A 22,412-nucleotide genomic window follows, 5' to 3' on the forward strand; every position below is an offset into this window, starting at 1 on the left:
GAATCACATATATTTTATTAATAAACTAGTACTAAAGCCCGTGTACACGGGCCATTTTTTGCAGTACAGCGGCCCCACCCCTTGCTCTCTCCCCCCTCTCTTTTGCTCTCTCTTCCCCCCTCTCTTTTGCTTTCTCTCCCCCCTCTCCTTTGCTCTCTCTCTCCCCTCTTTTGCTTTCTCTCCCCCCTCTCCTTTGCTCTCTCTCTCCCCTCTTTTGCTCTCTCTCTCCCCTCTTTTGCTCCCCCCCACCCTCTTTGGCTCTCTCCCCTCTTTTGCTCTCTCTCTCCCCCCTCTTTGGCTCCCCCTCCCCCCCCCTTTGTCTCTCTCCCCCCCTTTGTCTCTCTTCCCCCCCCCTTTGTCTCTCTTCCCCCCCCCCTTTGTCTCTCTTCCCCCCCCTTTGTCTCTCTTCCCCCCCTTTGTCTCTCTTCCCCCCCCTTTGTCTCTCTTCCCCCCCTTTGTCTCTCTTCCCCCCCTTTGTCTCTCTTCCCCCCCCCCTTTGTCTCTCTTTCCCCCCCCCTTTGTCTCTCTTTCCCCCCCCTTTGTCTCTCTTTCCCCCCCCTTTGTCTCTCTTTCCCCCCCCTTTGTCTCTCTTTCCCCCCCCTTTGTCTCTCTTTCCCCCCCCTTTGTCTCTCTTTCCCCCCCCTTTGTCTCTCTTTCCCCCCCCTTTGTCTCTCTTCCCACCCCTTTGTCTCTCTTCCCCCCCCCCCCCTTGTCTCTCTTCCCACCCCTTTTGTCTCTCTCACCCCCTCTCCTGCTCCCTCTCTGGCTCTGTGTTCACATTGCGGGACCCCGCCCGGCCACGCCCCATCGCCGCGACACCCGCCCGGCCACGCCCCTCGCGACGCCCGGCCACGCCCCCATCGCAACGCTCCCGTCGGCCACAAATAGCTGTGAGGTCTGGGGAGCGCGTGGCCGCTTCACACGCAGCAGACCTCACAGCTGTTTGTGTACCTCGCGCTCCCTATCTCACAGCTGCTTGTATGCTGTGTACCTCGCGCTCCCTATCTCAAGGCCAAGTGTTTGTCTCTACTGCGCATGACGGCTTCAGACAAACACTTGGCCTTTTATAATATAGGATAACTCCCTGCACTTCATGGAGTAGTTTTTTCAACAAACATTTATTACAAGTGGAGTCAACAAATTTCACAGCCTTATATAGGATGTTTAATAAATACAGACAAGACCAGGGCCCCTATTTTTCAGGTCCGCCAGATCTTGCTGAATACAGCGAGCAATACGCTCGCCGTATTCAGCATTGCACCAACAGCTCACGAGCTGCTGGTGCAACGCCGCCCCCTGCAGACTCACCAGCAGGGGGGTGTCAATCAACCCAATCGTACTCGATCGGGTTGATTTCCGGCGATGTCTGTCTGTCTGCTCAGAGCAGACGGACAGGTTATGGAGCAGCGGTCTTTGTGACCGCTTCTTCATAACTGCTTTTTCTGGCGAGCCTGCAGAAACACGGGGCATCAAGCTTGGTAGATAGGCCCCTAGGACTTAGATTAGATGCAAACAGGCTGCACATGCTAGCGTCAAATTAAACATGCCCTCAAACCAGATCTGTACACATCACATGACACTTGCAAATCTCACAATCTCCCAGGCACTCATACAGCTGAGTGTAAACCAGCAGCATTATTGATAGTGAGTGTAAATATAAGTCTGGATATTCATGAAAATACAGTTGTGTCAATATAAAAGGATGTGCATATATATATCTTGCTTTTTTGCTTTAATTTGGCATTTGACGTCATGTTTTGCTTTGAGATAACTGGTGTACCTAAAACATTCACCTCAATATGCCTGTGATACCGAAAGAGGTTCAATGATACCAAATTAAAAGGGATAGGAAAATCAAAATTAGACTTGCATGATTTATATAGAGAATGTAATTTTATTACACTTTTAAATTCAGTTTTATTTTCAAATGTGCTTTGTTCTCTTGGTATCCCTTGTTAAAAGCAAAATACTCGCATATCCTACACTAGCTAGTTGCTGATTGGTGCCTGCACACATTTGTCTCTTGTGATTGGCTAACTAGATGTGTTTAGCTAGCTGCAGTAGTGGAATGTTGTTCCTTCAGCAACGGATAATAAGAGAATGAAGCAAAATGTGATAATAGAAGTAAATTGGAAAGTTTAGAATTGTATTTTCTATCCATATCATGAAAGAAAATGTTGGGGTTTCCTGTCCCTTTAATATATTGTAAACTAAGAGTATATAAAAACAATATTTGTGCGATTCATTATTGTACAGAAGATTATTTCAAACACTGGTCAGTTCATGGAAACTGTGTTTTGGAGAGCGTGTACTGCGCTGCAATTCTTTCAGATTGTGTCATATGACATCAGTGTGGTTTGTGATTGTCCGGCAAATGGTAACCATGAAATCACTTGGCATAAATCATTGTGTTCTTTTCAGTGGTATTAACGCCGCTGCCAGGAATGAGAAAAAAAAGCCAATTACTGTAGAGCATAGTGTGGCAGACATTACAAATGATGTACGCATGACACATCAAAGGCTTCGGCCTGCTGATGTGGGATACAGCATGCTATCTGAGGATTGTGTGAGCGAGGTTTTTTTCCTGGCGAGATAAGATGAACAAAACATTGCGATAGTCTTGTTTGTTTAGTAACGGATACTGACATTGACGTTTTGTTTCTGTTGCTGATGGGGATTTTTCTCAGGATTTACTTCTGCTTAATTGCAGGAATATATAAGCTGGGGTTTTCTGTGACATTAAAGGGTCAGTACACCAATTTTCATATAACTGCATGTAATATACACTACTATGAAGGGAAATATGCAAAGATATTGATCTAGAAATCCAGTATAAAATCTTTTAAAGACTTACTTAGAAGTTCCCAGTTTAGCATTATTGATGAGGTTAGGCTGGGACACCCACTGAAAGGGGCTGTGAAAGCAGAAAGAAAAGACACATTACACCAATATGAGCCAGCAGGAATCTGTAGACCTGAGTCTACATCTGGTACTTTGGGGCTTGGTCAGAAGTCTAAATATCAACATAATGTTGTAAAAAAATAAATAAGCAAAACTATACATTATTACAAAAACATTACCAAATGGGCTATATAAATTGGTCATCTACAAAACCATTTATGCAAAGAAAAATCTAGTGTATAATGTCCCTATAAGCTCCCAATAGACATAAAGAACAGGGTTTTTTTTTCCATATGATTTCTTTTTATCTCAAGTTATCTGGAACTTTACAAACAAGATGAACCACACAAAGGGAAATGAAAGGTAACATTTGAAATGCATGTGCAGTGTTATAGAACTGGTTCTCAAAATGTGTTGCCTTTTTATTGTGCTGCCCTAGGCACAGGTCTAGTTGGCTTAGGTCAAATGATGCCTGTCACATGTTATGCACTCTCATATGACTGAAGTTGAAAGAGTGTACACAGTAAGAAATAATTGTGTACATGCTATTTTCTTAGAGACAGTGGACTGCAACATTTCTTCCCCTTTAATGGGTTCCCCAGTGATTCATTTTACCTGCTAGGGTGTATTAAATTGTTAACAAAATAAAGGTAAAAATTTTATATGTAATTTGAAATAGTTGCTTTTCCCATTGAAACCTCCACCTATACTAAAATGTCAACGCTGTAGTAACGTCTATAGAAATGCTATGTAAACAAAAGGCATACAAATAAATTAACCTCCCAGTGGGCATGAGAGAGACACATAGGGTACCCAGCCCTTTGTGAAGGTTGTTCCTAAATCAGCTTTACATGGCCATACTAGTGTAAACTTGCACACTCTAATTCATTAGAGCATTTCATTTTAATGCTATCAATGCTGCAAATCTATGTGTTTAATACCTGCAAATGGCTTAAATACATAGTTAAAGTACCTTTGGGGTCAGTGGTACTTTTATCTATGTGTTTAATGAATGTTCATTAAAATGGCACTTTAAATAAAATGAGCTTGTATCTGCTGATTGCCTGGGTACACTGTCTCTTTAAAGTGTACTTTCTCTTCCTTCATTTAAAATTATATTTTTAAAAAGTTTTTAATCCTGATCTAGATTTTGTCTTTCTGTTCTACAAAAAAAAAAAATGAATGAAGATTGTGAAATAAATGAACTTCTGAGTGACGTTTTGGCATAATTCAGCACATGAGATGTTATTTGAGTTAAAATTTCCATTCAGCATTTTTTTCCCTTCTTTCTATGAAGTTCTCGTGATGTCTGATTGCACAGCCAGACGTTTCTGGGTCTGCTTTATGTAAAAAAAACTGCTGAAATTGCATAGAGGAAAAACTCTCTGTGGACGTCAAAAGCCATAACCTCAATATCTCTGTGCTATAAATTATAACTTGCCAGTAGAACTTACTATTTTAGGCGAGAATAGGGGGGGGCATCTAGCGTCTGTTTTTTTGTTTTGTGTTTTTAGATAAAGAATTCCTTTTTTTCTATTTCTATAATCTTTGTACCTTTTGAACATATTTTGTTTATAGAAAAAAATCTGGCTACTAGTAGGAATTAACACTAATTCACTCTTGGAATATATACGCAAATATGTCTCAAAAAAAGTTTTAGTGAGGAAAAAGATGAAGAAAACAAAAACCTCCCATTGTGACTATAGCGACATACAATAGATTATTGTATAGCCCATTGTCTGCACATTCATTCACAGAAAACATCTGTAAACAGTGTTTCTGCTGAAGCAGGTGATTCTGGGTGTGGGAGGGGCCTCTTGATGTTCATGTTATGTTAATTCCCTGAGAAGACCTTCTCTGTTATGACACACACCGTTTGATGTCCCTTTAAGAGGACACAAATCATAACAGCGAAGGTCTTCTCAGGGAATTTATACACACACACACACATACTGTATATATATGTATGTGTGTGTATATGTGTATATATATATATATATATATATATATATATATGTATATATATGTTTGTATGTATATATATATATGTGTGTGTGTAAATATGTATATATGTCAATTAAAGGTAGAGGTGTATAGACAATACAATTACACTTAGTCTAAATTTTTAAATAAGCAGATTGTTCTTACAAACTTCTCTGTTTCTTCCGTTTTCCCTACCCCTGAATCATGTGGGAGCCATTCGCCTATAACATATATGTATATACTGTGAATGCCCTACTGAATTTTGCAGCGCCATAACAATAAATGATGATGATAATTCTTGTAGATGGTGCCTCAGAAAGAGTTCATATAAAAATATTGTGCACATTTTTATAATGGAAGTCAATATATATTTTTTTTCTTTCTAATGACACGGTGAGTCCACGGATCATATCTAATTACTATTGGGAATATCACTCCAGGCCAACAGGAGGAGGCAAAGAGCATCACAGCAAAGCTGTTAAATATCAAGTCCCTTCCCTCCAACCCCAGTCATTCTCTTTGCCTACGTTAAAAGCAAGGAGATGGTAAAGTTTAGGTGTCTGAAAGAAGATTCTTCAATCAAGATTTTATTATATTTCAGCAGAACAAGTTTGTTCTGTACCTTCCTGGGGTTTAGCTGTAGTCCATGTCAGTCTCTTCAGTAGAGCAGTGGTGGCTTTTAAGCAATTGGGAACTTGTGGGGTATAATCCTCACTTTGCCTCCCAAATAGTTGTTGCTGCCTTTACTGGAAAGCCTGAGTAGGATTATTCAGTCTTTCTTTTTGTTTCCACAGGTCCATGCCTCTCAAACCTAGTGAGCTGCCCTGCTGCCAGGCAGATTATATTGAGGTAAGTGCTACATTTATTTTTCTAAGCAGGGCAGTTTATGCAGGCACTGGGGACGAGAGGGGTTCAGAGAACATAGGCTCAGTTTGGTTTTTATTCTAGATTATTCTGGTCAGGGTGGTTGTGCTTTTTACTTGCTCTCCGCGGCTTTACCTTCAGAGTGAAGATTAATGCCGGCCGGGAGCAGCTCTGGGTTGAGTCCGGATTTTTTCTATCTACTGACTCCGGAGGTCAGCAGGACAGGTAGAAACCTCAGCAGGGCTAGCTGAGGTGTAGAGGCTTTCTGGGGTGCGCTAAAGCCAACGTTTTTTGCATTGGGAAAGAAAAAGTTGTTGTTTAAAATTTAAAGGGACAGTAATGTTTTTGTGACATAATCTAAAAATAAATAAAAGTATTTTATTTTTAATTTGTTCAACAATTGGGTAAAGATGGACCAAGAGGCCCTGCAAAATGTTACTTGTTCTTTGTGTTTTGATGCTAATGTGGAACCACCTATCCCTTTCTGTTCCTCATGTATTGAGAGAACATTGAATTACAGGGATAGACTATTTGATTCTGAGCCAGCATTGTCTAAGGCGGATGCTGTTCAGGGGTCTCCTGAAAATGTTCAAGATATGCCGCAGCTTTCTCCTCAAGTGTCCCAAACTTTATCGTCCACACATGCAGTGCCCTGCGCTTCCTCTCACACTCCGGTTGGAGTTACGTTGCAATACATTGCTACCCACATATCTTCTGTGGTAACTGATGTGCTGTCTGCTTTTCCCATGCTGCAGGGAAAGCGCAAGAGGAAATCTAAGGAATCAGTGAGGTTTCTGACACAGTCATGGCTACAGGACCGTCTTTAACACAGGGCAAAAGGGGCAGCTGCCCTGGGCCCAGTCTCTGTTGAGGGGCCCAAAAGTCCTAAAAAAAAAAAAATTTTTTTTTTTTTTTTTTTTTTTATGGTTCATACCAGACTGCTGATGTGACATGGGGAACACACACATTTAGTCCTAATACTGTCACAGTCAAAAGTACTCTGCTTATATTTTTTTTTAAAACTGTGCCAGACCGTGCCGGTGTCATGTGACATGCCAAGCTAGTGCCATGTGCTGTTTTAGATGTGCACTGTGCAGCACTGAATGCAAAGCCCTAACTCGGCATCCAGCCATTTTCCACTGCATCAGAAAAGGTCCTACTGGGGTTACCACTGTTACCAGGTAACTGCTCTGGTGGTGGGGATTGTTTCTGGGTAGGGCTGACTGTAGGCGCATGCAGCTGGAGCGGCAGGCACGTGAGGATTTGAGCATCTGTGCAGCTGCATACACTGCTCTCTTCAGTCTTGAGGCTGTGTGACTCATCTCACACTGTATCCATGCAGCCTTGGACAGACAGCATCCAGTCTACTGGTCCCCTTAGCCCTGCTCTTTCTGCTGTGGCCCTAAGATCAACTAACTGAAGTTTGTTAGGGGAATAATGCTTTGTAGGAAGGTGTCAGTGGGAAGAATAAGTGAGTGCACACATGCCCCTCCCCATGCAGCATTGTCTAGTTCAGGGTGAGTGGGAACTTGTTCCTAGCAAAGAAGCGACATGTGCTGGTGTGGCTGATGTATAGCGTCATGCTGATACTTCACACATTAATGTAAGGTTTATTTTTATAGTTTTTATTTTCTCTCTGTCTCAGATTTTACAGCTTCCCATAGTAGTTCTGCTGTTCCAGTCAGTAAACTTATACTGCACCTCCATGCTTCCTCCTTTACCTTGCTTTGCTCCTGTTGGCTGCCCTAAATCTCTTTAACCAGCTAACCTCACACCAGAATCACATTCAAAAGAATATTAAATGAATCCACAGTGGAGGAATTTATATATGTATTTACTTATTAGTACTGCTTAGGTCCAGTTTCACATATTGCATTTTTTTTTTAAATGATTAGTTCAGCAGTGGATGATCCACCGGGATGTTGGGGTGGAGAGCAAAATTGCATGGGGTGGGGGGCCCAAGAAAATTTTTGCCCAGGGTCCAATCAATATTAAAGACGGCCCTGCATGGCTATTCCAAATGTTCCTTCTCAGAAATCTGAGGAGGAACATACTTCGGTGGCATCTCAGACAGTGTAATTCCTTCTTCTGATGCTGAAGTTGTATCATTCAGATTTAAGCTGGAACACCTCCGTTTGTTACTTAAGGAGGTTTTGGCTACCTTGGACGACTCCAACACTACTGTCGTAGTCAATCCTAAGAAGTCTAGTAAGCTAAACAAGTATTTTGATGTACCTTCCATGGTGGAGGTTTTCCCTGTACCAGATCGGGCTTCAGAGATTATTGCTAGGGAATGGGAGAGACCTGGTATCCCTTTTTCTCCATCCCCAATTTGTAAGAAGATGTTTCCAATTGCTGACTCTATCAAGGAGTCTTGGCAGACGGTCCCCAAGGTGGAAGGGGCAATTTCCACTTTGGCTAAGAGAACCACTATTCACATAGAGGATAGTTGTTCCTTTAAGGATCCTATGGATAAGAAGTTGGAGGGGTTTCTTCAAAAGATGTATGTGCACCAGGGTTTACAATGGCAACCTGCGGTGTGTATTGCTACTGTCACCAGCGCAGCGGCATACTGGTTTGATGCGTTGTCTGATTCTATTCAGACAGACACTCTCCTTGAAGAGATCCAGGATAGGATCAAGGCCCTTAAGTTGGCCAATTCTTTTATTACGAATGCTTCCCTGCAGGTTATTAAGCTGGGAGCAAAGATTTCTGGTTTTGCCGTACTGGCTCGCAGAGCCTTATGGTTGAAATCCTGGTCTGCAGATGTTTAGTCTAAGCTTTTGGTAATTCCCTACAAGGGTAAGACCTTGTTTGGGCCGGGCTTGGCTGAAATTATTTCTGACATTATTGGAGGAAAGCGTCATTTCCTCCCTCAGGATAAGAGGAATAAGCAGAAGGGACGTCAGAGTAATTTTCGTTCCTTTCAAAACTTCAAAGGTAAGCCTTCCTCTGCCAAGCAGGATCAGTCCAAACCTTCCTGGAGGGCCAACCAGTCTTGAAACAAAGGGGAAGCAATCTAAGAAGCCCGTTAATGACTCAAAGTCAGCATGAAGGGTCTTGTGGGGGCAGATCTTGATCTTGTGGGGGGCAGACTTTCCTTCTTCGCTCAGGCCTGGTTTCAGGATGTTCCGGATCCCTGGGCGGTGGACATCGTGTCCCAGGGATACAAACTAGAATTCAAGACATTTCCTCCCAGGGGCAGGTTTCTGCTCTCAAGATTATCTGTAGACCAGATAAAAAGAGAGGCATTCTTACACTGTGTCCGGACCTTTCCGACCTGAGAGTGATAGTTCCTGTTCCAATGCAGGAACAAGGTCTGGGATTTCTCCAACATAGGTGTGTCCGGTCCACGGCGTCATCCTTACTTGTGGGATATTCTCTTCCCCAACAGGAAATGGCAAAGAGCCCAGCAAAGCTGGTCACATGATCCCTCCTAGGCTCCGCCTACCCCAGTCATTCTCTTTGCCGTTGTACAGGCAACATCTCCACGGAGATGGCTTAGAGTTTTTTAGTGTTTAACTGTAGTTTTTATTATTCAATCAAGAGTTTGTTATTTTAAAATAGTGCTGGTATGTACTATTTACTCAGAAACAGAAAAGAGATGAAGATTTCTGTTTGTATGAGGAAAATGATTTTAGCACCGTAACTAAAATCCATGGCTGTTCCACACAGGACTGTTGAGAGCAATTAACTTCAGTTGGGGGAACAGTGTGCAGTCTCTTGCTGCTTGAGGTATGACACATTCTAACAAGACGATGTAATGCTGGAAGCTGTCATTTTTCCCTATGGGATCCGGTAAGCCATGTTTATTACGATGGTAAATAAGGGCTTCACAAGGGCTTATTAAGATTGTAGACTTTTCTCCAACATAGGTGTGTCCGGTCCACGGCGTCATCCTTACTTGTGGGATATTCTCTTCCCCAACAGGAAATGGCAAAGAGCCCAGCAAAGCTGGTCACATGATCCCTCCTAGGCTCCGCCTACCCCAGTCATTCTCTTTGCCGTTGTACAGGCAACATCTCCACGGAGATGGCTTAGAGTTTTTTAGTGTTTAACTGTAGTTTTTCATTATTCAATCAAGAGTTTGTTATTTTCAAATAGTGCTGGTACGTACTATTTACTCAGAAACAGAAAAGAGATGAAGAATTCTGTTTGTATGAGGAAAATGATTTTAGCAACCGTAACTAAAATCCATGGCTGTTCCACACAGGACTGTTGAGAGCAATTAACTTCAGTTGGGGGAACAGTGTGCAGTCTCTTACTGCTTGAGGTATGACACATTCTAACAAGACGATGTAATGCTGGAAGCTGTCATTTTCCCTATGGGATCCGGTAAGCCATGTTTATTACGATTGTAAATAAGGGCTTCACAAGGGCTTATTTAAACTGTAGACTTTTTCTGGGCTAAATCGATTGATTATTAACACATATTTAGCCTTGAGGAATCATTTTATCTGGGTATTTTGATATAATAATATCGGCAGGCACTGTTTTAGACACCTTATTCTTTAGGGGCTTTCCCAAAGCATAGGCAGAGTCTCATTTTCGCGCCGGTGTTGCGCACTTGTTTTTGAGAGGCATGGCATGCAGTCGCATGTGAGAGGAGCTCTGATACTTATAAAAGACTTCTGAAGGCGTCATTTGGTATCGTATTCCCCTTTGGGTTTGGTTGGGTCTCAGCAAAGCAGATACCAGGGACTGTAAAGGGGTTTAAAGCTTAAAACGGCTCCGGTTCCGTTATTTTAAGGGTTAAAGCTTCCAAAATTGGTGTGCAATATTTTCAAAGCTTTAAGACGCTGTGGTGAAAATTTGGTGAATTTTGAACAATTCCTTCATGTTTTTTCGCAATTGCAGTAATAAAGTGTGTTCAGTTTAAAATTTAAAGTGACAGTAACGGTTTTATTTTAAAACGTTTTTTGTACTTTCTGATCAAGTTTATGCCTGTTTAACATGTCTGAACTACCAGATAGACTGTGTTCTGAATGTGGGGAAGCCAGAATTCCTATTCATTTAAATAAATGTGATTTATGTGATAATGACAATGATGCCCAAGATGATTCCTCAAGTGAGGGGAGTAAGCATGGTACTGCATCATTCCCTCCTTCGTCTACACGAGTCTTGCCCACTCAGGAGGCCCCTAGTACATCTAGCGCGCCAATACTCCTTACTATGCAACAATTAACGGCTGTAATGGATAATTCTGTCAAAAACATTTTAGCCAAAATGAACCCTTGTCAGCGTAAGCGTGGCTGCTCTGTTTTAGTTACTGAAGAGCATGACGACGCTGATATTAATATCTCTGAAGGGCCCCTAACCCAATCTGAGGGGGCCAGGGAGGTTTTGTCTGAGGGAGAAATTACTGATTTAGGGAACATTTCTCAGCAGGCTGAATCTGATGTGATTACATTTAAATTTAAATTGGAACATCTCCGCATTTTGCTTAAGGAGGTATTATCCACTCTGGATGATTGTGAAAATTTAGTCATCCCAGAGAAACTATGTAAAATGGACAAGTTCCTAGAGGTGCCGGGGCTCCCAGAAGCTTTTCCTATACCCAAGCGGGTGGCGGACATTGTTAATAAAGAATGGGAAAGGCCCGGTATTCCTTTCGTCCCTCCCCCCATATTTAAAAAATTGTTTCCTATGGTCGACCCCAGAAAGGACTTATGGCAGTCAGTCCCCAAGGTCGAGGGAGCGGTTTCTACTTTAAACAAACGCACCACTATTCCCATAGAGGATAGTTGTGCTTTCAAAGATCCTATGGATAAAAAATTAGAAGGTTTGCTTAAAAAGATGTTTGTTCAGCAGGGTTACCTTCTACAACCCATTTCATGCATTGTCCCTGTCACTACTGCCGCATATTTCTGGTTTGATGAACTGCTTAAGGTGCTCGATAGTGACTCTCCTCCTTATGAGGAGATTATGGACAGAATCAATGCTCTCAAATTGGCTAATTCTTTCACTCTAGACGCCTCTTTGCAATTGGCTAAGTTAGCGGCTAAGAACTCTGGGTTTGCTATTGTGGCGCGCAGAGCGCTTTGGTTGAAATCTTGGTCGGCTGATGCGTCTTCCAAGAACAAGCTACTAAACATTCCTTTCAAGGGGAAAACGTTGTTTGGTCCTGACTTGAAAGAGATTATCTCTGATATCACTGGGGGTAAGGGCCACGCCCTTCCTCAGGATCGGCCTTTCAAGGCAAAAAATAGACCTAATTTTCGTCCCTTTCGTAAAAACGGACCAGCCCAAGGTGCTACGTCCTCTAAGCAAGAGGGTAATACTTCTCAGGCCAAGCCAGCTTGGAGACCAATGCAAGGCTGGAACAAGGGAAAGCAGGCCAAGAAACCTGCCACTGCTACCAAAACAGCATGAAATATTGGCCCCCGATCCGGGACCGGATCTGGTGGGGGGCAGACTCTCTCTCTTCGCTCAGGCTTGGGCAAGAGATGTTCTGGATCCTTGGGCGCTAGAAATAGTCTCCCAGGGTTATCTTCTGGAATTCAAGGGACTTCCCCCAAGGGGGAGGTTCCACAGGTCGCAGTTGTCTTCAGACCACATAAAAAGACAGGCGTTCTTACATTGTGTAGAAGACCTGTTAAAAATGGGAGTGATTCATCCTGTTCCATTAAGAGAACAAGGGATGGGGTTCTACTCCAATCTGTTCATAGTTCCCAAAAAAGAGGGAACGTTCAGACCAATCCTAGATCTCAAGATCTTAAACAAATTTCTCAAGGTCCCATCGTTCAAGATGGAAACCATTCGAACTATCCTTCCTTCCATCCAGGAAGGTCAATTCATGACCACGGTGGATTTAAAGGATGCGTATCTACATATTCCTATCCACAAGGAACATCATCGGTTCCTAAGGTTTGCATTCCTGGACAAACATTACCAGTTCGTGGCGCTTCCTTTCGGATTAGCCACTGCTCCAAGGATTTTCACAAAGGTACTAGGGTCCCTTCTAGCGGTGCTAAGACCAAGGGGCATTGCAGTAGTACCTTACCTGGACGACATTCTGATTCAAGCGTCGTCCCTTCCTCAAGCAAAGGCTCACACGGACATTGTCCTGGCCTTTCTCAGATCTCACGGCTGGAAAGTGAACGTGGAAAAGAGTTCTCTATCCCCGTCAACAAGGGTTCCCTTCTTGGGGACAATTATAGACTCCTTAGAAATGAGGATCTTTCTAACAGAGGCCAGAAAAACAAAGCTTCTGGACTCTTGTCGGATACTTCATTCCGTTCCTCTTCCTTCCATAGCTCAGTGCATGGAAGTGATCGGGTTGATGGTGGCGGCGATGGACATAGTTCCTTTTGCGCGCATTCATCTAAGACCATTACAACTGTGCATGCTCAGTCAGTGGAATGGGGACTATACAGACTTGTCTCCGAAGATACAAGTAAATCAGAGGACCAGAGACTCACTCCGTTGGTGGCTGTCCCTGGACAATCTGTCTCAAGGGATGATGTTCCACAGACCAGAGTGGGTCATTGTCACGACCGACGCCAGTCTGATAGGCTGGGGCGCGGTCTGGGGATCCCTGAAAGCTCAGGGTCTTTGGTCTCGGGAAGAATCTCTTCTACCGATAAATATTCTGGAACTGAGAGCGATATTCAATGCTCTCCAGGCCTGGCCCCAGCTTGCGAGGACCAGATTCATACGGTTTCAATCAGACAACATGACGACTGTTGCGTACATCAACCATCAGGGGGGAACAAGGAGTTCCCTAGCGATGGAAGAAGTAACCAAAATTATTCTTTGGGCGGAGTCTCACTCCTGCCACCTGTCTGCTATCCACATCCCAGGAGTGGAAAATTGGGAAGCGGATTTTCTGAGTCGGCAGACATTGCATCCGGGGGAGTGGGAACTCCATCCGGAAATCTTTGCCCAAGTCACTCACCTGTGGGGCATTCCAGACATGGATCTGATGGCCTCTCGTCAGAACTTCAAAGTTCCTTGCTACGGGGCCAGATCCAGGGATCCCAAGGCGGCTCTAGTGGATGCACTAGTAGCACCTTGGACCTTCAAACTAGCTTATGTGTTCCCGCCATTTCCTCTCATCCCCAGGCTGATAGCCAGGATCAAGCAGGAGAGGGCGTCGGTGATCTTGATAGCTCCTGCGTGGCCACGCAGGACTTGGTATGCAGATCTGGTGAATATGTCATCGGCTCCACCTTGGAAGCTACCTTTGAGACGAGACCTTCTTGTTCAGGGTCCGTTCGAACATCCGAATCTGGTTTCACTCCAGCTGACTGCTTGGAGATTGAACGCTTGATTTTATCGAAGCGAGGATTCTCAGATTCTGTTATCGATACTCTTGTTCAGGCCAGAAAGCCTGTGACTAGAAAGATTTACCACAAAATTTGGAAAAAATATATCTGTTGGTGTGAATCTAAAGGATTCCCTTGGGACAAGGTTAAGATTCCTAGGATTCTATCCTTCCTTCAAGAAGGATTGGAAAAAGGATTATCTGCAAGTTCCCTGAAGGGACAGATTTCTGCCTTGTCGGTATTACTTCACAAAAAGCTGGCAGCTGTGCCAGATGTTCAAGCCTTTGTTCAGGCTCTGGTTAGAATCAAGCCTGTTTACAAACCTTTGACTCCTCCTTGGAGTCTCAATTTAGTTCTTTCAGTTCTTCAGGGGGTTCCATTTGAACCCTTACATTCCGTTGATATTAAGTTATTATCTTGGAAAGTTTTGTTTTTAGTTGCGATTTCTTCTGCTAGAAGAGTCTCAGAATTATCTGCTCTGCAGTGTTCTCCTCCTTATCTGGTGTTCCATGCAGATAAGGTGGTTTTACGTACTAAACCTGGTTTTCTTCCAAAAGTTGTTTCTAACAAAAACATTAACCAGGAGATTATCGTACCTTCTCTGTGTCCAAAACCAGTTTCAAAGAAGGAACGTTTGTTGCACAATTTGGATGTTGTTCGCGCTCTAAAATTCTATTTAGATGCTACAAAGGATTTTAGACAAACATCTTCCTTGTTTGTTGTTTATTCAGGTAAAAGGAGAGGTCAAAAAGCAACTTCTACCTCTCTCTCTTTTTGGATTAAAAGCATCATCAGATTGGCTTACGAGACTGCCGGACGGCAGCCTCCCGAAAGAATCACAGCTCATTCCACTAGGGCTGTGGCTTCCACATGGGCCTTCAAGAACGAGGCTTCTGTTGATCAGATATGTAGGGCAGCGACTTGGTCTTCACTGCACACTTTTACCAAATTTTACAAGTTTGATACTTTTGCTTCTTCTGAGGCTATTTTTGGGAGAAAGGTTTTGCAAGCCGTGGTGCCTTCCATTTAGGTGACCTGATTTGCTCCCTCCCTTCATCCGTGTCCTAAAGCTTTGGTATTGGTTCCCACAAGTAAGGATGACGCCGTGGACCGGACACACCTATGTTGGAGAAAACAGAATTTATGTTTACCTGATAAATTTCTTTCTCCAACGGTGTGTCCGGTCCACGGCCCGCCCTGGTTTTTTTAATCAGGTCTGATATTTTATTTTCTTTAACTACAGTCACCACGGTACCATATGGTTTCTCCTATGCAAATATTCCTCCTTAACGTCGGTCGAATGACTGGGGTAGGCGGAGCCTAGGAGGGATCATGTGACCAGCTTTGCTGGGCTCTTTGCCATTTCCTGTTGGGGAAGAGAATATCCCACAAGTAAGGATGACGCCGTGGACCGGACACACCGTTGGAGAAAGAAATTTATCAGGTAAACATAAATTCTGTTTTCTGGGCTAAATCGATTCATTTTTAAAACATATTTAGCCTTGAGGAATCATTTTATCTGGGTATATTGATATTATAATATCGGCAGGCACTGTATTAGACACCTTATTTCTCTGGGGCTTTCCCAAAGCATAAGCAGAGCCTCATTTTCGCGCCGGTGTGGCGCACTTGTTTTTGAGAGGCATGGCATGCAGTCGCATGTGAGAGGAGCTCTGATACTTAGAAAAGACTTTCTGAAGGCGTCATTTGGTATCGTATTCCCCTTTGGGTTTGGTTGGGTCTCAGCAAAGCAGATACCAGGGACTGTAAAGGGGTTAAAGTGTTAAAACGGCTCCGGTTCCGTTATTTTAAGGGTTAAAGCTTCCAAATTTGGTGTGCAATACTTTTAAGGCTTTAAGACACTGTGGTGAAAATTTGGTGAATTTTGTACAATTCCTTCATGTTTTTTCGCAATTGCAGTAATAAAGTGTGTTCAGTTTAAAATTTAAAGTGACAGTAACGGTTTTATTTTAAAACGTTTTTTGTACTTTATTATCAAGTTTATGCCTGTTTAACATGTCTGAACTACCAGATAGACTGTGTTCTGAATGTGGGGAAGCCAGAATTCCTGTTCATTTAAATAAATGTGATTTATGTGATAATGACAATGATGCCCAAGATGATTCCTCAAGTGAGGGGAGTAAGCATGGTACTGCATCATTCCCTCCTTCGTCTACACGAGTCTTGCCCACTCAGGAGGCCCCTAGTACATCTAGCGCGCCAATACTCCTTACTATGCAACAATTAACGGCTGTAATGGATAATTCTGTCAAAAACATTTTAGCCAAAATGAACCCTTGTCAGCGTAAGCGTGGCTGCTCTGTTTTAGTTACTGAAGAGCATGACGACGCTGATATTAATATCTCTGAAGGGCCCCTAACCCAATCTGAGGGGGCCAGGGAGGTTTTGTCTGAGGGAGAAATTACTGATTCAGGGAACATTTCTCAACAGGCTGAACCTGATGTAATTGCATTTAAATTTAAGTTGGAACATCTCCGCATTCTGCTTAAGGAGGTATTATCCACTCTGGATGATTGTGAAAAGTTGGTCATCCCAGAGAAACTATGTAAAATGGACAAGTTCCTAGAGGTGCCGGAGCACCCAGAAGCTTTTCCTATACCCAAGCGGGTGGCGGACATTGTTAATAAAGAATGGGAAAGGCCCGGTATTCCTTTCGTCCCTCCCCCCATATTTAAAAAATTGTTTCCTATGGTCGACCCCAGAAAGGACTTATGGCAGACAGTCCCCAAGGTCGAGGGAGCGGTTTCTACTTTAAACAAACGCACCACTATACCCATAGAGGATAGTTGTGCTTTCAAAGATCCTATGGATAAAAAATTAGAAGGTTTGCTTAAAAAGATGTTTGTTCAGCAGGGTTACCTTCTACAACCAATTTCATGCATTGTCCCTGTCACTACAGCCGCATGTTTCTGGTTTGATGAGCTGATAAAGGCGCTCGATAGTGATTCTCCTCCTTATGAGGAGATTATGGACAGAATCAATGCTCTCAAATTGGCTAATTCTTTCACCCTAGACGCCACTTTGCAATTGGCTAGGTTAGCGGCTAAGAATTCTGGGTTTGCTATTGTGGCGCGCAGAGCGCTTTGGTTGAAATCTTGGTCGGCTGATGCGTCTTCCAAGAACAAGCTACTAAACATTCCTTTCAAGGGGAAAACGCTGTTTGGCCCTGACTTGAAAGAGATTATCTCGGATATCACTGGGGGTAAGGGCCACGCCCTTCCTCAGGATCGGCCTTTCAAGGCGAAAAATAGACCTAATTTTCGTCCCTTTCGTAAAAACGGACCAGCCCAAAGTGCTACGTCCTCTAAGCAAGAGGGTAATACTTCTCAAGCCAAGCCAGCTTGGAGACCAATGCAAGGCTGGAACAAGGGAAAGCAGGCCAAGAAGCCTGCCACTGCTACCAAGACAGCATGAAATATTGGCCCCCGATCCGGGACCGGATCTGGTGGGGGGCAGACTCTCTCTCTTCGCTCAGGCTTGGGCAAGAGATGTTCTGGATCCTTGGGCGCTAGAAATAGTCTCCCAGGGTTATCTTCTGGAATTCAAGGGACTTCCCCCAAGGGGGAGGTTCCACAGGTCTCAGTTGTCTTCAGACCACATAAAAAGACAGGCGTTCTTACATTGTGTAGAAGACCTGTTAAAAATGGGAGTGATTCATCCTGTTCCACTAAGAGAACAAGGGATGGGGTTCTACTCCAATCTGTTCATAGTTCCCAAAAAAGAGGGAACGTTCAGACCAATCTTAGATCTCAAGATCTTAAACAAGTTTCTCAAGGTTCCATCTTTCAAGATGGAAACCATTCGAACTATTCTTCCTTCCATCCAGGAGGGTCAATTCATGACCACGGTGGATTTAAAGGATGCGTATCTACATATTCCTATCCACAAGGAACATCATCGGTTCCTAAGGTTTGCATTCCTGGACAAACATTACCAGTTCGTGGCGCTTCCTTTCGGATTAGCCACTGCTCCAAGGATTTTCACAAAGGTACTAGGGTCCCTTCTAGCGGTGCTAAGACCAAGGGGCATTGCAGTAGTACCTTACCTGGACGACATTCTGATTCAAGCGTCGTCCCTTCCTCAAGCAAAGGCTCACACGGACATTGTCCTGGCCTTTCTCAGATCTCACGGCTGGAAAGTGAACGTGGAAAAGAGTTCTCTATCCCCGTCAACAAGGGTTCCCTTCTTGGGAACAATTATAGACTCCTTAGAAATGAGGATCTTTCTAACAGAGGCCAGAAAAACAAAACTTCTAGACTCTTGTCGGATACTTCATTCCGTTCCTCTTCCTTCCATAGCTCAGTGCATGGAAGTGATCGGGTTGATGGTAGCGGCGATGGACATAGTTCCTTTTGCGCGCATTCATCTAAGACCATTACAACTGTGCATGCTCAGTCAGTGGAATGGGGACTATACAGACTTGTCTCCGAAGATACAAGTAAATCAGAGGACCAGAGACTCACTCCGTTGGTGGCTGTCCCTGGACAATCTGTCTCAAGGGATGACGTTCCGCAGACCAGAGTGGGTCATTGTCACGACCGACGCCAGTCTGATGGGCTGGGGCGCGGTCTGGGGATCCCTGAAAGCTCAGGGTCTTTGGTCTCGGGAAGAATCTCTTCTACCGATAAATATTCTGGAACTGAGAGCGATATTCAATGCTCTCAAGGCCTGGCCTCGGCTAGCGAGGACCAAGTTCATACGGTTTCAATCGGACAACATGACAACTGTTGCGTACATCAACCATCAGGGGGGAACAAGGAGTTCCCTAGCGATGGAAGAAGTGACCAAAATCATTCTATGGGCGGAGTCTCACTCCTGCCACCTGTCTGCTATCCACATCCCAGGAGTGGAAAATTGGGAAGCGGATTTTCTGAGTCGTCAGACATTGCATCCGGGGGAGTGGGAACTCCATCCGGAAATCTTTGCCCAAGTCACTCACCTGTGGGGCATTCCAGACATGGATCTGATGGCCTCTCGTCAGAACTTCAAAGTTCCTTGCTACGGGGCCAGATCCAGGGATCCCAAGGCGGCTCTAGTGGATGCACTAGTAGCACCTTGGACCTTCAAACTAGCTTATGTGTTCCCGCCATTTCCTCTCATCCCCAGGCTGGTAGCCAGGATCAATCAGGAGAGGGCGTCGGTGATCTTGATAGCTCCTGCGTGGCCACGCAGGACTTGGTATGCAGATCTGGTGAATATGTCATCGGCTCCACCTTGGAAGCTACCTTTGAGACGAGACCTTCTTGTTCAGGGTCCGTTCGAACATCCGAATCTGGTTTCACTCCAGCTGACTGCTTGGAGATTGAACGCTTGATTTTATCGAAGCGAGGATTCTCAGATTCTGTTATCGATACTCTTGTTCAGGCCAGAAAGCCTGTAACTAGAAAGATTTACCACAAAATTTGGAAAAAATATATCTGTTGGTGTGAATCTAAAGGATTCCCTTGGGACAAGGTTAAGATTCCTAGGATTCTATCCTTCCTTCAAGAAGGATTGGAAAAAGGATTATCTGCAAGTTCCCTGAAGGGACAGATTTCTGCCTTGTCGGTATTACTTCACAAAAAGCTGGCAGCTGTGCCAGATGTTCAAGCCTTTGTTCAGGCTCTGGTTAGAATCAAGCCTGTTTACAAACCTTTGACTCCTCCTTGGAGTCTCAATTTAGTTCTTTCAGTTCTTCAGGGGGTTCCGTTTGAACCCTTACATTCCGTTGATATTAAGTTATTATCTTGGAAAGTTTTGTTTTTAGTTGCGATTTCTTCTGCTAGAAGAGTCTCAGAATTATCTGCTCTGCAGTGTTCTCCTCCTTATCTGGTGTTCCATGCAGATAAGGTGGTTTTACGTACTAAACCTGGTTTTCTTCCAAAAGTTGTTTCTAACAAAAACATTAACCAGGAGATTATCGTACCTTCTCTGTGTCCGAAACCAGTTTCAAAGAAGGAACGTTTGTTGCACAATTTGGATGTTGTTCGCGCTCTAAAATTCTATTTAGATGCTACAAAGGATTTTAGACAAACATCTTCCTTGTTTGTTGTTTATTCAGGTAAAAGGAGAGGTCAAAAAGCAACTTCTACCTCTCTCTCTTTTTGGATTAAAAGCATCATCAGATTGGCTTACGAGACTGCCGGACGGCAGCCTCCCGAAAGAATCACAGCTCATTCCACTAGGGCTGTGGCTTCCACATGGGCCTTCAAGAACGAGGCTTCTGTTGATCAGATATGTAGGGCAGCGACTTGGTCTTCACTGCACACTTTTACCAAATTTTACAAGTTTGATACTTTTGCTTCTTCTGAGGCTATTTTTGGGAGAAAGGTTTTGCAAGCCGTGGTGCCTTCCATTTAGGTGACCTGATTTGCTCCCTCCCTTCATCCGTGTCCTAAAGCTTTGGTATTGGTTCCCACAAGTAAGGATGACGCCGTGGACCGGACACACCTATGTTGGAGAAAACAGAATTTATGTTTACCTGATAAATTTCTTTCTCCAACGGTGTGTCCGGTCCACGGCCCGCCCTGGTTTTTTAATCAGGTCTGATAATTTATTTTCTTTAACTACAGTCACCACGGTACCATATGGTTTCTCCTATGCAAATATTCCTCCTTAACGTCGGTCGAATGACTGGGGTAGGCGGAGCCTAGGAGGGATCATGTGACCAGCTTTGCTGGGCTCTTTGCCATTTCCTGTTGGGGAAGAGAATATCCCACAAGTAAGGATGACGCCGTGGACCGGACACACCGTTGGAGAAAGAAATTTATCAGGTAAACATAAATTCTGTTTTTACTCAAATCTGTTTGTGATTCCCAAAAAAGATGGAACTTTCAGATCAATTTTAGACCTCAAGAATCTAAGCAAGTTCCTCAGAGTACAATCCTTCAAAATGGAAACTATTTGTTACATTCTTCCCTTGGTTCAAGAGGGTCAATTCATGACAACAGTAGATTTAAAGGATGCGTACCTGCATGTTCCCATTCACAGGGATCAAGTTTCTGAGGTTCGCATTTCTAGACAAACACTTCCAGTTCATGGCTCTTCCATTCGGCCTTGCCACAGCTCCCAGAATTTTCTCAAAGGTCCTGGGAGCCCTGTTGGCGGTGCTCCGGTTGCAGGGCATTGCAGTGGCGCCTTATCTGCACGACATTCTGGTCCAGGCGCCATCCTTTCAACAAGCAAACTCTCACACGAAGATAGAAGATATTGTTATCTTTTCTGCGTTCTCACGGATGGAAGGTGAATTTGGAAAAGAGTTCCTTGATTCCAGCTACAAGGGTAGTGTTCCTGGGAACCATAATAGATTCCTTATCAATGAAAATATTTCTGACAGAGGTCAGAAAATCAAAGATCCTTGACTCTTGTCTGGCCTTCAGTCCTCTCATCGGCCGTCAGTGGCTCAATGTATGGAGGTGATCGGTCTGATGGTAGCTGCTATGGACATCATTCCGTTTGCCCGGTTCCATCTCAGACCTCTGCAGTTATGCATGCTCAGGCAATGGAAGGGGGATTATGCGGATCTGTCTCCGCAAATTCATCTGGATCAGGCGACAAGAGACTCTCTTCTTTGGTGGTTGTCTCAGGATCATCTCTCTCAGGGAACCTGCTTTCACAGACCCTCCTGGGTGATTGTGACAACGGACGCCAGCCTGCTGGGATGGGGAGCAGTCTGGGGCTCATTGAAGGCTCAGGGGACATGGACTCGAGAGGAGTCTGTTCTCCCATAAACATCCTAGAGCTGAGGGCAATCTTCAATGCTCTTCTGGCCTGGCCCCAGTTGGCTTCAGCCAGGTTTATCAGGTTCCAGTCGGACAACATAACTTCTGTGGCTTACATCAATCATCAGGGAGGAACTCAGAGTTCTTTGGCCATGACAGAGGTAGCCAAGATTATTCAGTGGGCGGAGACCCACAACTGCTGTCTATCTGCAATCCACATTCCAGGAGTGGACAATTGGGAAGTGGATTTTTTGAGCATACAGACTTTTCATCCGGGGGAGTGGGAACTCCATCCGTAAGTGTTTGCCAACTTGATTCTCAAATGGGGACAGCCGGAGCTGGATCTCATGGCATCTCGACAGAATGCCAAGCTCCTGAGGTACAGGTCGAGGTCAAGGGATCCTCAGGCTGTACTGATAGATGCTCTGGTGGTCCCTTGGAATTTCAGTCTAGCATATCTATTTCCTCCATTCACTCTCTTTCCTCGGGTCATTGCTCAAATCAAACAGGAGAGAGCGTTGGTGTTCTTCATTGCACCGGCGTGGCCTCGCAGGATCTGGTATGCAGACCTAGTGGAGATGTCATCTCTCCCACCTTGGAGACTCCCACTAAGGAAGGACCTTTTCCTTCAGGGGCCCTTCCTTTACCCAAATCTCGTTTCTCTGAAGCTGATTGC

At 44.2% G+C, this 22,412-nt stretch overlaps 1 protein-coding gene across 1 annotated transcript in view; it reads left to right on the forward strand.

Annotated features, from left to right (window-relative positions):
- Positions 1 to 22,412, forward strand: part of LHFPL2 (LHFPL tetraspan subfamily member 2) — a 295,979-nt gene that overhangs the window by 107,989 nt on the left and 165,578 nt on the right. The window lies entirely within an intron of this gene.

The sequence above is a fragment of the Bombina bombina genome, chromosome 2 (genome assembly GCF_027579735.1).
Source record: "Bombina bombina isolate aBomBom1 chromosome 2, aBomBom1.pri, whole genome shotgun sequence".
NCBI classification, from domain to species: Eukaryota; Metazoa; Chordata; class Amphibia; order Anura; family Bombinatoridae; genus Bombina; species Bombina bombina.